Here is a 16,483-nt window from a genome sequence, read left to right on the forward strand (position 1 = left end):
TAGGCTAACATCAGATTTTAATTATAGGCCCTATCAAATAAAAATGTTTTAAGCCTATTCTTAAAAGTAGACAAAGTGTCTGCCTCACGGACTAAAGCTGGGAGCTGGTTCCACAGGAGAGGAGCCTGATAACTAAAAGATCTGCCTCCCATCCTAAGTTTAGATATTCTTGGAACCACCAGTAGACCTGCAGTCTGAGAGCGAAGTGCTCGGTTAGGAACATATGGAACAATCAGATTACTGATGTATGATGGACCTTGATTAGTAAGAGCTTTATATGTGAGAAGAAGGATCTTAAAATCTATTCTGAATTTAACAGGTAGCCAATGTAGGGAAGCTAAGACAGGAGAGATATGATCTCTCTTTTTAATTCTCATCAGAACTCTAGCTGCAGCATTTTGGACAAGCTGAAGACTTTTAACTACATTCTGTGGACTTCCTGAGAGTAATGAATTACAGTAATTCAGTCTTGATGTAATAAATGCATGAACTAGTTTTTCAGCATCACTCCTGGAAAGTATGCTTCTAATCTTAGCAATATTCCGAAGGTGGAAAAAGGAGATCCGACAAACTAGTGAAACCTGGGATTTGAATGACATGTCCTGGTCAAAGATAACACCAAGGTTCCTTGCTTTGTTCTCGGAGATTAATGTAATGCCATTAAGATCAGACGATTGGCTAAGCAATTTCCTTTTCTGGATTTCTGGTCCAAAGATGAGAACTTCCGTCTTGTCTTGATTTAAAAGCAAGAAGTTAAGAGTCATTCAATTTTTTATGTCCTCAAGACAAGCCTGTAATCTACCCAACCGATTAGGTTCATCAGGGTTAATGGATAAATATAACTGAGTATCGTCAGCATAACAGTGGAAGTTTATCTCATGCTGTCTAATGATTTTACCAATTGGGAGCATATATATAGTAAAAAGAATTGGTCCAAGCACTGAACCCTGTGGTACTCCGCAAGTAACCCTGGAGTATGAAGATTTGTCATGTACATTTACAAAATGAAATCTGTCAGACAGGTAGGATTTAAACCAGCCTAACGCTGTTCCTTTGATCCCTACAACATGTTCAAGTCTTCCTAAAAGAACATTGTGATCAACTGTGTCAAAGGCAGCACTGAGATCTAACAAGACTAGAACAGACACAAGATTCTTATCTGAGGCCATGAGAATATCATTTGTAACTCTCACTAATGCAGTTTCAGTGCTGTGATACTCTCTAAAACCAGACTGAAATTCCTCAAACAGAGCATTAGTGTTTAAATGCTCACATACTTGGATGGCCACTATTTTCTCCAAGACTTTGGATAAAAATGGAAGGTTAGATATTGGTATATAATTCATTGGGTCATCTGGATCCAGAGAAGGCTTCTTAAGTGAAGGTTTGATTACAGCAACTTTAAAATCCTGTGGTACATACCCATTTACTAAGGATAGATTGATTATATCTAGAATGGGGGCAGTAACCAAAGGAAATGCATCTTTAAATAATTTGGGTGGGATTGGATCCAAAATGCAAGTTGAAGGTTTAGATGAAGCTAATATTTTTGATAACTCTGAAAGCTCAACTGGATCAAAACAGTTCAAGCACAGATGAGGTTCTACAGTCACCTCTGAAGCTGCCTCACTTACTGAGGAAGAAGAAATCACATTAGGGAGGATGCTAAAGATTTTGTTTCTAATAGAATTAATTTTACTTGTAAAAAATCCCATGAAGTCATTGCTGCTGAGGGCTAAGGGAATAGATGGCTCAGAGCTATGATTCTGTGTAAGTTTAGCAACTGTACTGAAAAGAAATTTAGGATTATGCTTATTCTCCTCAATCAATGCTGAGAAATAAGCAGTTCTAGTTTGTTGAAGCTTATTTTTATAAAGCACAAGACTATTTTTCCAGGACAGGTAGGCCTCCTCATGGTGCGTAGAGCGCCATGTTCTCTCCAATTTCCTAGAGTTTTGTTTTAAGGCTCGTAGATGAGAGTTAAACCAGGCAGCCAACTTCCTGTCCCTAATTACCTTCTTTTTTAAAGGGGCAACATCATCTAATGCCACACGTAAAGAGGAATTCACATGATTAACTAAGGCATCAATTTGTGAGAGGCTAGAACTGAAAATATTGCCCTCTGCTACATGCCTCTGAGATGCTGAGGACAGTAAAGATGGAACAGTTGATTTAAAAGACGCAACTGCGTTGTCAGATAGAGACCGACTATAATGAAATTTACTTTCATGTCTCGAGAACTCAAGTTATAAAAAACTCAAAGGTTATCAGAAAGTGGTCCGAGAGGACTGGATTATGTGGAAAGATTGTTATTTCCTCACACTCAATGCCATAAGTCAGAACAAGGTCCAATGTATGATGGCAGGAGTGGGTGGAGCTATGTATTCTTTGAGTAAAACCAATTGAGTCTAAGATATTACTAAAGGCTACACTGAGGCAATCATTTTCGATGTCCACATGAATGTTGAAATCCCCCACTACAATGACCTTATCAGTATTTAGCACCAAATCAGATAAAAAATCAGAGATCTGATCCAAAAACTCTGAGTAAGGGCCTGGTGGACGATATAAAACTACAAACAAGAGTGGTTTTACAGTTTTGCTATCTGGATTAGGAAAACTAAGAATAAGATGTTCAAACGAACTGTAACTATTAATCTGTAAGGGACTGATTAATAAGTCCGAATGAAAAATGGTTGCCACTCCTCCTCCTCGACCTGTACTTCGAGCAATATATTGATTTAAATAATTTGAAGGAGTCGACTCGTTTAAGCTAACATAGTCCTCTTGCTGCAGCCAGGATTCTGTGAGAGAGAGCAAAGAGATCTGATTATCACAAATCAACTCATTAACTAACAAAGTCTTAGAAAAAATGGATCTAATGTTCAACAACCCACATTTAATTTTTCTAGTTTTCTGCTCAGTTGAATTTGTTCTAATATTTATGAGATTTCCATGATTTGCTTTATTAAGCCTGATATTTAGTCTGTGTGGTTTTGGCCGTGGGCAGGACACTGTCTCTATGGGGTAGTGGGTGGGTAACAGTACAGAAGCTGCAGAGGGGTGGGTTAAGCTACGACTCTGCTTCCTGGTCTGGACCCTGGGTTGTCATGGAGGACTAATAAAACTGGCCATATTCCTAGAAAGAAGAGCTGCACCATCCAAAGAGGGATGGATGCCGTCTCTCCGCATCAGACCAGGTTTTCCCCAAAAAGTTTTCCAATTATCAATGTAGCCCACGTTGTTTTCAAGACACCACCTAGACAACCAGCGGTTGAAGGACAGCATGCGGCTAAACATGTCGTCACTGGTCCGATCAGGCAGGGGGCCAGAGAAAATTACGGAGTCCGACATTGTTTTGGCAAACTTACACACCGAAGCAACATTAATTTTAGTGACCTCCGATTGGCGTAACCGGGTGTCGTTACCGCCAGCGTGAATAACAATCTTACTGTATTTACGCTTATCCATAGCCAGCAGTTTCAGATAAGATTTAATGTCGCCCGCTCTGGCCCCAGGTAAACATTTAACTATGGTTGCTGGAGTCTCTAATGCCACGCTTCTGACTATGGAGCTGCCAATGATCAGAGTCGGCTTATCAGTGGGTGCGTCACTGAGCGGGGAAAATCTATTAGAAACGTGGACGGGTTGGTGGTGGCCCACGGGCTGGGTTCTATGCTTCCTGCGTACCGTCACCCAGCCGGCCTGAGGTCCCGGCTGCTCGGGTTCCACTCGAGGGTCGCTACGTGGTTGTTCTGAGCTAGTTAGCCCCGCGCTAGCTAAGTAACTACGGCTGTTTACAGGTTTTTCAACAGCGCGGAGCCGGGACTCCAATTCCGACACCCTCGCCTCCAAAGCTACAAAAATGCTACATTTATTACACGTACCATTATCACTAAAGGAGGCAGAGGAGTAACTAAACATCTGACACAGAGAGCAAGAGATAGGAGACGGAGAAGCAGAGACAGAAGTAGCCATAGCCGTGCTGAGGCTAAGCTAACTGGACGAGCAAACTGTTCAGTACCAAATAAACTGCGTGCAAACTCAAATGGTTCCCTAAAAGCTAGGTGGAACAACAGAAAATGTGTGTTTTAGCGTGCTTTTGTGCTACAATAACTCAGAGATATCCAAGTACAGAGAAATTAAATCAGCTTTAGCGAGCCCCAAACACCAAACAGCTACACGGAGTGCAACACTGAAAACAGGAAACGCCTTACCGGCAGGTGCAGCCAATCAGCAATCCAATCTACGCTTTCCTCAATTGAAACCCGCCGAGTATTAAACAGAAGAGTGAGAAAAAAATTCACCCCCCTCAGAGTTGTCATGAGTGTAAACTAGATAATTTAAACCAAAAACATGTTTTGGTACCAGGCTGTAAACATGTTTATTTCTGCTGTGAAATTGGTATTTTTAACATGGGAGTCTATGAGGATTTGCTCACTTCTGACACCAGCCCCCAGCGGATGAGGGTGGAACTGCAATTTTTGGTACTTCCGGGTTGAGACCAATTTTAGAGCCGCATTGTGGGGGCTTGGTCGAAACACGTAGCCAAAGTGGGATGGAGGCAATTCTAAGAGCTGAGAGGAGCAAATCTAATGCCAATTAATTGAAGGTAAGTGAATGAAAGAATGATTCCTAAAAATCATAACTCATAATTCAAGAGTACAGTTACTTGGGGAGCTGTGGGCCCTTGTGTGGGGATAGCCCGAGCATGTTTTGGTGGACTAAACACCAGGAGTGTTATATGGAGTGCTCCATATAAATAGGTTAGCGAGATCCAGCTTTTATTTTGGTAACCCACTTCCATTTATTGGCAAGTAAATTTGCATACTAACTAAATATTTAGCTCCAAATTAAATATATACCTATTAAAATAAATATTTATTTTACTAACTATTTAGGTCATACCTAAATATATAGTTTGTACAATAAACATTGAGCTCCCAAATAAATATTTATTTTGTAAATTAAACATTTATTGTACAAACTATATATTTAGGAATGATATAAACATTTAGTTTGTAAAATAAATATTTAACTCTAAATAAAATATTTAGTTAGTAAATTAAATATTTATTTTAAAATAAACAAACATTTAGTTTATAAAATAAATATTTAATTCTAAAATAGATTTTTAGATTGAAAGTTCAATATTTACTTGGCAACTTGAACCTGTACTAATGTTTGAATAATGGTTCAGTACTGATCAGAATCAGGTGTTGGCTGCACCTGGCGGTAAGGCGTTTCCTGTTTCCTGTTTTCAGTGTTGCACTACGTGTAGCTGTTTGGTGTTTGGGGCTCGCTAAAACTGATTTAATTTCTCTGTACTAGGATATCTCTGAGTTATTGTACTACAAAAGCACGCTAAAACACATTTTCTGTTGTTCCACCTAGCTTTTAGGGAACCATTTGAGTTTGCACGCAGTTTATTTGGTACTGAACAGTTTGCTCGTCCAGTTAGCTTAGCCTCAGCACGGCTATGGCTACTTCTGTCTGCTTCTCCGTCTCCTATCTCTTGCTCTCTGTGTCAGATGTTTACTTACTCCTCTGCCTCCTTTAATGATAATGGTACGTGTAATAAATGTAGCATTTTTGTAGCTTTGGAGGCGAGGGTGTCAGAATTGGAGTCCCGGCTCCGCGCTGTTGAAAAACCCGTAAACAGCCGTAGCTACTTAGCAAATGCGGGGCTAACTAGCCATGGCGTTAGCATCGGAGAGGATAGCCATTAGCGTGCCTAGGCTGGCCACTAGCTGACTAGTGATTCGCCGAGACATGCTAATCGCTAGCCTCTCCGATGCTAATGCCAGCCTATTCATGCTTACGGTCCGTCAAGGGGGTAGGAAATCCAACTAGTGGCCAGCCTAGGCACGCTAATGGCTAACCTCTCAAATGCTAACGCCAGCCCGTCCAGGCTAACGCTAGCCTATCCATGCTAATAGACAGCAGAGGGAGTGTGTGAACCAGTCAATGACCAGCCGAGGGCTGCTAGTCCCTAGCGTATCTTGTAGTAACGCCAGTAAAGGTACTATTTCTCAGTAAGCAGTGCCAGCCTCTCAGTTACCGGCGCCAGCTTATCATTAATCAGGTTGGTAGTTTGCTTCAGAATATATATAGCCTCCTGCTGCTGGGCAGTAGTCTTAATTTTGGCCCCCATACCACGCCATAACTGTATAACCTCATATGTGCATGAACCGTTTTGATCTAGTTGAACTTTCAGATTTATCAGAAATATTTGTTTCATCTAAACCTTCAACTTGCATTTTGGATCCAATCCCAACCAAATTATTTAAAGAAGCATTTCCTTTGGTTACTGCCCCCATTCTAGATACAATCAATCTATCCTTAGTAAATAGATATGTACCACAAGATTTTAACCCTTTGATGCATAATGGTCACTACAGTGGAAAGGTACTCAAAATTCTTATTTATTTATTTTTGCTATTAAGCACAGCTGTTGAAGACTTTATTGCATGTGAGCCCCTCCATTTCGGCTTCAGCAAGTCAAGCCAACATATTTCATGTTCAGAATGCACATTGTCCACTGAGCTGGACATGTAATAAATTATTTGTAAATTAACAAAATGTTACAAAAAATATTTGTTGAAATTTGTTTCATTCACACCTAAAGATGAATGAAAATAATTGGTTAAAAAATCATGGTTGAAGATTTCATAATTCATGCATCAAAGGGTTAAGGTTGCTGTAATCAAACCTTCACTTAAGAAGCCTTCTCTGGATCCAGATGACCCAATGAATTATAGACCAATATCTAACCTTCCATTTTTATCCAAAGTCCTGGAGAAAATAGTGGCCATCCAAGTATGTGAGCATTTAAACACTAATGCTCTGTTTGAGGAATTTCCGTCTGGTTTTAGAGAGTATCACAGCACTGAAACTGCATTAGTGAGAGTTACAAATGATATTCTCATGGCCTCAGATAAGAATCTTGTGTCTGTTCTAGTCTTGTTAGATCTCAGTGCTGCCTTTGACACAGTTGATCACAATGTTCTTTTAGAAAGACTTGAACATGTTGTAGGGATCAAAGGAACAGCGTTAGGCTGGTTTAAATCCTACCTGTCTGACAGATTTCATTTTGTAAATGTACATGACAAATCGTCTTCATACTCCAGGGTTACTTGTGGAGTACCACAGGGTTCAGTGCTTGGACCAATTCTTTTTACTATATATATGCTCCCAATTGGTAAAATCAGACAGCATGGGATAAACTTCCACTGTTATGCTGACGATACTCAGTTATATTTATCCATTAACCCTGATGAACCTAATCGGTTGGGTAGATTACAGGCTTGTCTTGAGGACATAAACAATTGGATGACTCTAAACTTTTTGCTTTTAAATCAAGACAAGACGGAAGTTCTCATCTTTGGACCAGAAATCCAGAAAAGGAAATTGCTTAGCCAATCACCTGACCTGAATGGCATTACATTAATCTCCGAGAACAAAGTAAGGAACCTTGGTGTTATCTTTGACCAGGACGTGTCATTCAAATCCCAGGTTAAACAGGTTTGTAGGAGTTCCTTTTTCTACCTTCGGAATATTGCTAAGATTAGAAGCATCCTTTCAGGGAGTGATGCTGAAGAACTAGTTCATGCATTTATTACATCAAGACTGGATTACTGTAATTCATTACTCTCAGGAAGTCCACAGAATGTAGTTAAAAGTCCTCACCTTGTCCAAAATGCTGCAGCTAGAGTTCTGATGAGAATTAAAAAGAGAGATCATATCTCTCCTGTCTTAGCTTCCCTACATTGGCTACCTGTTAAATTCAGAATAGATTTTAAGATCCTTCTTCTCACATATAAAGCTCTTAATAATCAAGCTCCATCATACATCAGTGATCTGATTGTTCCATATGTTCCTAACCGAGCACCTCGCTCTCAGACTGCAGGTTTACTGGTGGTTCCCAGAATATCTAAAATTAGGATGGGAGGCAGATCTTTTAGTTATCAGGCTCCTCTCCTGTGGAACCAGCTCCCAGCTTTAGTCCGTGAGGCAGACACTTTGTCTACTTTAAATACTAGGCTTCAAACATTTTTATTTGATAGGGCCTATGGTTAAAATCTGATGTTAGCCTAAATCTGGACAAGTGGGGGAGTAGAGGGAGGTGGAGTGTACAGTCGGTACAGATGGCTCTCCCTTGCCCTGCCTCCAACATGCCTCCATCTAAATAGGATAGGTTATCCTGAGTTATCTCTGTAGTTATGCTGCTATAGGATTAGACTGCTGGAGGATACACTGACCACTTTTCACACTCTACTGCTTTCTTCTACAATCTGCTCTTTAACTGTATTATTTCCTGCTATTTCAGCTGTTAACTTTATTTTCTCTCTAAATGTTTTTCTCCCCAGAAGAAGCTACAACGATGTTCTGCTGAGCAGTGGTGGCCTCATGGAGGGGGCCATCGTCTGGCACACTGCTGCTAACCACTAAAACATTCTCCCTCTCCTGATAATAACTTTTTGCTTTCCTTGACATTGGATGTGCTACTACTAGTTTATCCATTTAATTATAGATCCACTAGGATAAATACAATAAAGTTTATCTCTCACCAAATAGAATATTTACTAAGACATCACAATATAACTATAGACACATTACTTTGTCTTTGTGTGTGTGTGTGTGTGTGTGTGTGTGTGTGTGTGTGTGTGTGTGTGTGTGTGTGTGTGTGTGTGCGTGCGCGTGTGTGTGTGTGTGTGTGTGTGTGTTCTGTCTTCTCGATCCCCAGTGAGTCGTGGAGGATGGCTGCTTATACTGAGCCAGGATTCTCTGGAGGTTTCTTCCTGCTAAAAGGGAGTTTTCTTCTCCACTGTCGCTTTATGCTTGCTTAGTATGAGGATTGCTGTAAAGTCACTGACACTAGTCAGTGACTTGATGCAATTTGCTGGGTTCCTTAAATAGGAAACATTATTTCTGATTGGCTTAATGAACTGACCTGAATTGGAATGTTTATTATGTGAAGTGCCTTGAGACGACTCTTGTCGTGATTTGGCGCTATATAAATAAACTTGAACTTGAACTTGAACTAGAACTTGAATAACATGATACAAAAACATGATTTTGAAAAATGAACTCCCATTTTTGCCCTTCAGATAGGCTAAATAACCAAAATTGTTGCTGTTAAATTATGACTGTTTGACTTTACAAACGGCACCCCATAATATGTAACAAATGAAACTCTTACCAAGAAAAATGGACATTGAAAGAAACTGGTTTTTAAATGTTATGTTTAACTTTTTTCAAAAACTTGAAAACCACGTTCATAAAAATAAGTCTAAGGAAATGAGGGAAAGTCCTCAACCCACACATTTCACAAAATGTTAGGGATACTTGGCTTTCAGGTAAATTTGAAGTTATACATCCTCACAGTACTTTTCATGATGATAATTATTAATATCCATGCTACAACTAACATTTCACAATCACATGTGGAATGTTTTGTAATAAACTACAATGATATTGTAATAATTTAGTAAAGGAGGACTAAATTTAAAAAAATGAAAAATTATCACTTTTAAATGCTTTACTGATTTAACAAAGGTGGACAGTTGAAAAGAAGAAATCATTTTAAGGCATGCAACACATTTAGGTTAAAAAAGAACATGTCACCATTTTTTGTTAGTAAAATTTGACAGTCACTTCATAAAACCCAAAACAAACACGTCAAACAAAATGTGTTTTCCTGTGTTTGAAATCAAAACTCGAAACTTTTGAGAAAATAAAAAAAAATGTGATTTATTCAAAACCTTCAAAATGTTTATGCTCATATTGGTATTCATTTGAATGAACATTAGAATGTCCTCATTTACATTTTTTTACTCATTAGTTATCACATTCCAAACTTTGCAGACATTCCAAACAGCTCCCACCATCCTCTGCAATAGCTTGGCAGATGCAACAAAAAACACTTTTAGATGTTTTTTTGAAACCAAAGATCAAGACTCCTAAAACAGACAAACAAAATCATCAAAATCCATCAAACATTACATTTATGATCATAATGAGATGTGCAGAACTTGTAATGGGTTAAGGAAACATCTTCAGCTCATAGAAACTTAAGGTGCGCCTCATATAGGATTCAGTAACAAATCATGAGAGCTTGAAGGTTAGATGTGATCATTTTTGTTAAAACTCACATTCATGTGAAAATAATTCAAAGTCAAAGAAAAATACAAAGAATGTGACAACCTGTAAGATGTGTATTGTAGTTTTATTTATTTATTTATATATATTTTGCAATATGAGCAATGATCTAACCATAAATTCTCATTGATATAAATGATAAGGGATTTACATGTTAAATGTGTTTAATTGGTGGGGCATAATATTGTTTCACTGTAGAATAAAAATCTAGTTTAAATGGTGTGGACTGAATGCATTAAATAATAGGTGGCACAGGTAGTAACTGGCTACTATCTCAGACTTAGACTTCAGATCATGGCTGTGTTATCACATTCATTTACTCTTAATTAAAATTAATTTCACATGTTCGTGACCTTTTCAAACAAGTACACATTTAGACCTACAAGGTCAGATTGTATCAGATCAGAAGGCCAGATACTATGGAACACAAAAGTATTCAAAATTAAATAAATAAATAAGACATGAAATAAATATCTACATGAAGAAATACTAGACAATTATGTAATCTGACAATGAAATGATGAAATAACAGAACGTTATGTCAAATCTAAGCTCAATATTATGAAATATTTTTCATTCTTTTAAAATGACTATCAATATTGTGTTTTTTTTTTCAAAAGTCATTTTTTCATAAAAATCCAAATTAATATTGAGCCATTTTTAATTCATTCATTCAGTTTTTATTACATAACATCTTTTTAACAAAGACAGCTTTTATTTCATAATAGTGTTTTTTCCATGGCTGATTTATTTCATAATGACACTTTACAGCAGAATGTCTCAGTCCGTCAGTCAAGACTAATGGGGTGGAGCCAGTGTGTCATTGGCTGCTAATTCAGTCAGACAAAAGCAATGGCCTTGTTCAAGTTGAGTGGCGCCTCGTCTGGAAACCAGACAAGAGCAGACGGAAGCAGCAGGGGGAGTGGCTGAAAGCCGGCGTTTAAGTCGGACAGATTTCCCTACATGTGTAGCTCGCGGGTGACGATCGATGAAGATATTGCGTTAGCGTTCACAATAACTAATAATGCATATGGAGACATGACTGTAATAATAAGTAAAGGTTATCAGCTGTAGGTTTAGTGTGCTCATAGGAAACGTGACAAAATTGGGGCAGCAGTAGTTCAGGTGGTAGAGCGGGTTACCTCATGATCGGAGGGTCATGGGATCGATTCCAGCTCCCGCCAGGGGTGTCCTTGGGCAAGACACCTCACCCAACTTGCCTGTGTTAGTGGTTGTCAGAGGGGCCGACGGCGCCAAATGGCAGCCTCGCCTCTGTCAGACCTCCCCAGGGCGGCTGTGGCTACAAGCAGCTTACCATCACTAGCAGTGTGTGAATGTGAGAGTGTGTGGAAAGCGTCTTTGGGTGTCTAGAAAAGCGCTATATAAGTTAAATGCATTATTATTATTAAAAGAACACAAAACACATTTCTCTTTATGGCCTATATAGTTGTCATCATCAACGTAACATGATTTACAGAATACATGTGACCAAGTAACATTTCATGTTCTACCACCGGATGTTTACATCAAAGTCAAAGTTGTTTTTATTGTCATTTCTACCATATGTGCAGGGCATACAAAGAAACGAAATTGAGTTTCAGTGCACACAATTCAGAGATCAGACATACATGGGTAAGACACATGAATTGGTGACTGCGGTCATTCGCAACATGAGTCGCGCTTCCTTAATAGACAGATGGAAAGGGTGTTACATGAGGATAATTGGGGGTAAGGTAAAAAAAAAAAGGCATAGCAGAGTTAGACACAGCGGGGAGTAACTATTATACCAAAAAAACTCCTTGACATAGAAGCACAAACAGCACAAATACAAACCATCAGAGACCGATGGGGAGGCGGGGATGGGTGGGATCCTGAAGCCTCCAACGGGAGCTGCCGGTACGGCGCATCAACCAGCTGCAGACCAACAGGTGGGAGGGAGAGATGAGGAACAGAGAGCACATTGAGTTTCCCGCAGGTCGCTGACCTCAGCAGAAGTCACAATCTGAAGGCCGGGGGGAAGGTTGGGACACAGCATCTGTCAGCATTCCTCCTTTCGTGGGGGTGTGTTGAGCAGCCTTGAGAGGCTGCTTTGGCGTCAGATAAGGATGAACATGGCTTTGTTTGGGGCAGGCAGAGATAATTTTCCTGCCTTGGAGTCTATAAGTGGTCATTCATGTCCACCAGTGAAGCCAATTTTACATTTCTAAACATCCCCACATCGTCCGGCAACCCTCTCCGAGATGACATCCATCTTGCGTACTAATACAGGCAACGCCGCGAGGACATTATCCAGCTTATGGTTCACCTCGAGTAACGTCCCAGTCTGTGAGGTCACCGCACGAGCTGCACATTCCATGGGCGCGGGTCGCACTCCAATCGCTCCCGTCTTCCCAAATTTCCAGAAAACCAGATATCCTCCCACTCCAATCAGAAGAAATCCAGTGATCATCAGGCCGAACATCCACAAATCTTCCACGTCCTCGATGGACAACTGAGAAAGGCACACGATTCGCCAGACCTTCCAAGAATTGAATGCATATCCCGCTGCGAATGTCCCCTTGGGACAGGTGGGAGCCCCCTTCTCCGTTCTCATCGTAGAAAAATTTTTATCAGTCTCGTTGAATGACCAGTTAATTAGGTCCATATTTCCAAAAAAAGAGTAGTGGTTTCAGGAGAAATGCAGAGAAGTGCTCTGTAGGCTGACAGGACAAGAGCCTTGGGGAAGCAGATAAGGGAGCTGAGAAAAAGCGTCTGTACTCTCTGAAGGCTGGAGAAGTGAACCAATCAGATCTTAGATCAGGTGAGAGCCAAGCGTTTCCCATCATGCCCTAGGTTTTGCAGCCGAGGGAGAGCAACTGCAGCGCCTTGCTCCAAAATCTGCGGCCGCCTTGATCTCATGAGGTTATCGTTGCCTACGTATGTATGACATCAGAGCAAGTCGGCATCAAGTCGGACACAAATCTAACCGGCATGCACTGCGCGCCGATCACTGGTGATCTAATCTGTGCAGAACTGGCTTATCTCGAACACGGCCAATCACTCACAAAGTATCGAAGCAAATGCTTCAAAAATTTCATCCAAACAGCTCAGAATATCGTCTACTAACAAACTATTCAACTCTATTTGATCCTCCCAAGAAAACAGAGCTAAATTAAGTTCAGCAGGCAACACTGCCATCTTTCATGACCACTGATCTAGGAAGGTGTTACAGAGACTTACAGAGAAATTTAATATTTCAGCCCACAACCATAATTCTATCTCCATCTTCAGGTTAAAAACTCTGCCCCACATTTATGTAGAACCAGCTGTGGCTGATGGCTAAGCTGAAAAATGTGATGTTATCAGCAAATGACTGCATGGCTGCACTGCACTGGTCTCCAGGTGAGGCAGCCGCACCTCCACCTGGCTCAGCCACTCACCTGCCGATATGACACGCTAACTCTCTGAGCCGCTTGCCTCCTTGAAAAAAATGCCCTCCTCCCTTTTTCAGCTAATGATCGCGTTTAACAGGAAATCCTCCAGAATGCTGCAGAATCTGTGTCTGCTTTTTTCCTGAGTGGTAAGTCTTGTGTGAGTGCGCGCTTGTGTGCACGCGCTTGTTAACTCGTTTTTAGACCGAGAAACTCTGACAGCGCACGCAAGGGCGTTGAGGGGGGTGCGGTCTACCACTGCCTCAGTGCCGCTCTCTCGGTCCGCCAGGGGATGCCTCTTTCAGAAGCGTTTTCCTAACAGGAAGTGTGGATGAAATACGTCTCCACCCAGGCATTGACCCTCACTTTAAACTGTCCGGTCATGTACAGTGAGCAGAAATCCAGGAAAACCAAACGATGTTGAAGGATAGGGTTAACCAGTGGTGTTGCAGGTCACACCTACTGGCATGACTGACGTACTGAGACATGCTGCTGTAAAGTCTCATTATGAAATAAATCAGCCATGGAAAAAAACACTATTATGAAATAAAAACGGTCTTTGTTAAAAAGACGTTATGCAATAAAAACTGAATGAATTAAATAAAAATGGTTCAATATTAATTTGGATTATTATGATAAAATGACTTTTGAAAAAAAACATATTAATCAAGACATTTTAAAAGAAGAATGAAAATTATTTCATAATATTGAGCTTAGATTTTACATAACATTCTGTTATTTCATCATTTAATTGTAAGATTACATGATTTTCTAGTATTTCTTCATGTAGATATTTCATAATGTCTTATTTATTTATTGAATTTTGAATACTTTTGAGTTCCATAAGATACACAAATCACGTGACACAAATAGTGACATCTAACCACAGGTTTTGTTACTAAATTGTCTTCATGTTCATTTCTTTGTCTAAATTATGATATTCAAATGCATTTTGCTGTTTTTTTGTGCATTTCTCTCTTACCTATTATGACACCAGTGATCACAATGACAGCCGCAGTTACTGAAACTCCAATAATGATGGCTTGATTGTTTGAACCTAAAAATCCCAAAAGCAGAAGGTGAAGGCACATTCTCTTTGTAAACTAAAAAAAATAAAGTTTTAATAAACCTAACACAATGTCACGGTCTGCCTCAATCAGCAGGAGAGGAGACCTGGCAGTCAGCTGTTTGTGTTGCAGGTGGGCGTGGCAATGAGCTCCAGCTGATCCTGATCCTGCTAATCAGAGGGCTAGGGATTAAGGAGCGGTGTGACACAACTCCAACGCCGGCTGATACTCTCACCAAGGGTAGCTTCTAGCCCAGTATATCTCCTGAAATTCCTGCAAACTTGTCCTATGATATCCTGTGTGTCCTTGTTTCAGTATCTCACCTCTTATCCTCTAACCACGCCTGGAGTTGTATTCCACGTCCCGCCGTTCAGGATCTTGGAAAAGGTGTTACAAAGGTTTGCTGAAACAGGTCTATGGTTAAAAAGGGACAAATGTGAGTTTCTGGCTCCAAGTGTGACCTATTTGGGACATAAGATAAGTGCAGAAGGTCTGTCCCCGGTTGCAGATAAGGTGAGGGCTATTAGAGAAGCCCCAAGCCCAAGAAACATTGCAGAGCTCAGATCGTACTTAGGGATAGTGAATTATTTAGGTTTTTGCAGGATGTTTCAAAGGTGCTGGCACTCTTGTACAAACTGCTCCATCGTGAAACGGTGTGGCACTGAGGGGGTGCAGGAGGGAGCTTTTCAGGAAGTCAGGGAGCTTCTTCACTCAGCACAGCTTCTTGTTCATTTCAATTCTGATAAAGACATAACCCCATTGGGTGACGCCTCACCTTACGGGGTAGGTGCAGTGATTTCACAGATTTTGGAAGATGGGTCAGAGAAACCCATTGCTTTTGCTTCACGCACGCTATCCAAGGCAGATAAAGGTTATTCTCAGCTGGATACAGAAGGGCTAGCTGTGGTATTTGCGGTAAAATGTTTCCATCAGTATTTGTATAGCTGTTGTTTTTGGATTTATACAGACCATTAGCCTGTATTAGGCTTGTTTGGGGAAACTAAAGGAATTCCGCCTTTGGCCTCTGCTAGAGTGCAACGTTAGGCTTCAAGATTGTCGGCATACCAGTATGTTTTAATGTACAGAGCTGGTAAGGATAACGCCAATGCAGACGCATTGAGTAGGTTGCCGTTGCCGGACGCACCTTCCACGTCACAAAGGTGTCCAGAGACAGTGTTTGTAAAGGAAAAGTTGTCGGAAGCCCTACTGCAGGCAGTCCACATTAAAAGATGGATTGACAGGGACCCGGTTCTGTCAAAGGTGAAGACCTATCTCTTACAGTGTTGGCCTGAGGAAGGGGAAGAAGATGATCTTAAGCCATATGCTATGCGCAGGTCAGAATTGAGCCTGCAGGATGGTTGCATTTTTGGGGGGATGAGGGTCGTGATACCTCCCCCAGGCAGAAAACAGATAGTGGAGGAGATTCATGAGACACACCCCTAAGTGTCAAGAATGAAAAGTTTGGCTAGATCGTATATCTGGTGGCCTAAAATGGATTCAGATCTAGAGGACAAAGTAAAAGCATGCCCTCAATGCCGGTCTCACCAGAAGATGCCGGCACCAGCACCGTTACATCCATGGGAGTGGCCGAGTAGTCGATGGTCGAGATTGCATTTGGATTTTGCAGGACCATTCATGGGGCACATGCTGTTGGTCTTGGTTGATGTCTATTCTAAATGGATCGAGTGTCACATTATGAGCAACATCACAGCTTGTGCTACAATCGAGAAGCTGAGACAGATTTTTGCTGTTCATGGTTTACCAGATGTGTTAGTAACAGATAATGGTTCTACCTTCACGGGTGAACTGTTTAAGGAGTTCATGGACCAGAATGGCATCCGACAC

This window comes from Nothobranchius furzeri, chromosome 11 (assembly GCF_043380555.1).
Source record: "Nothobranchius furzeri strain GRZ-AD chromosome 11, NfurGRZ-RIMD1, whole genome shotgun sequence".
Lineage (NCBI taxonomy): Eukaryota > Metazoa > Chordata > Actinopteri > Cyprinodontiformes > Nothobranchiidae > Nothobranchius > Nothobranchius furzeri.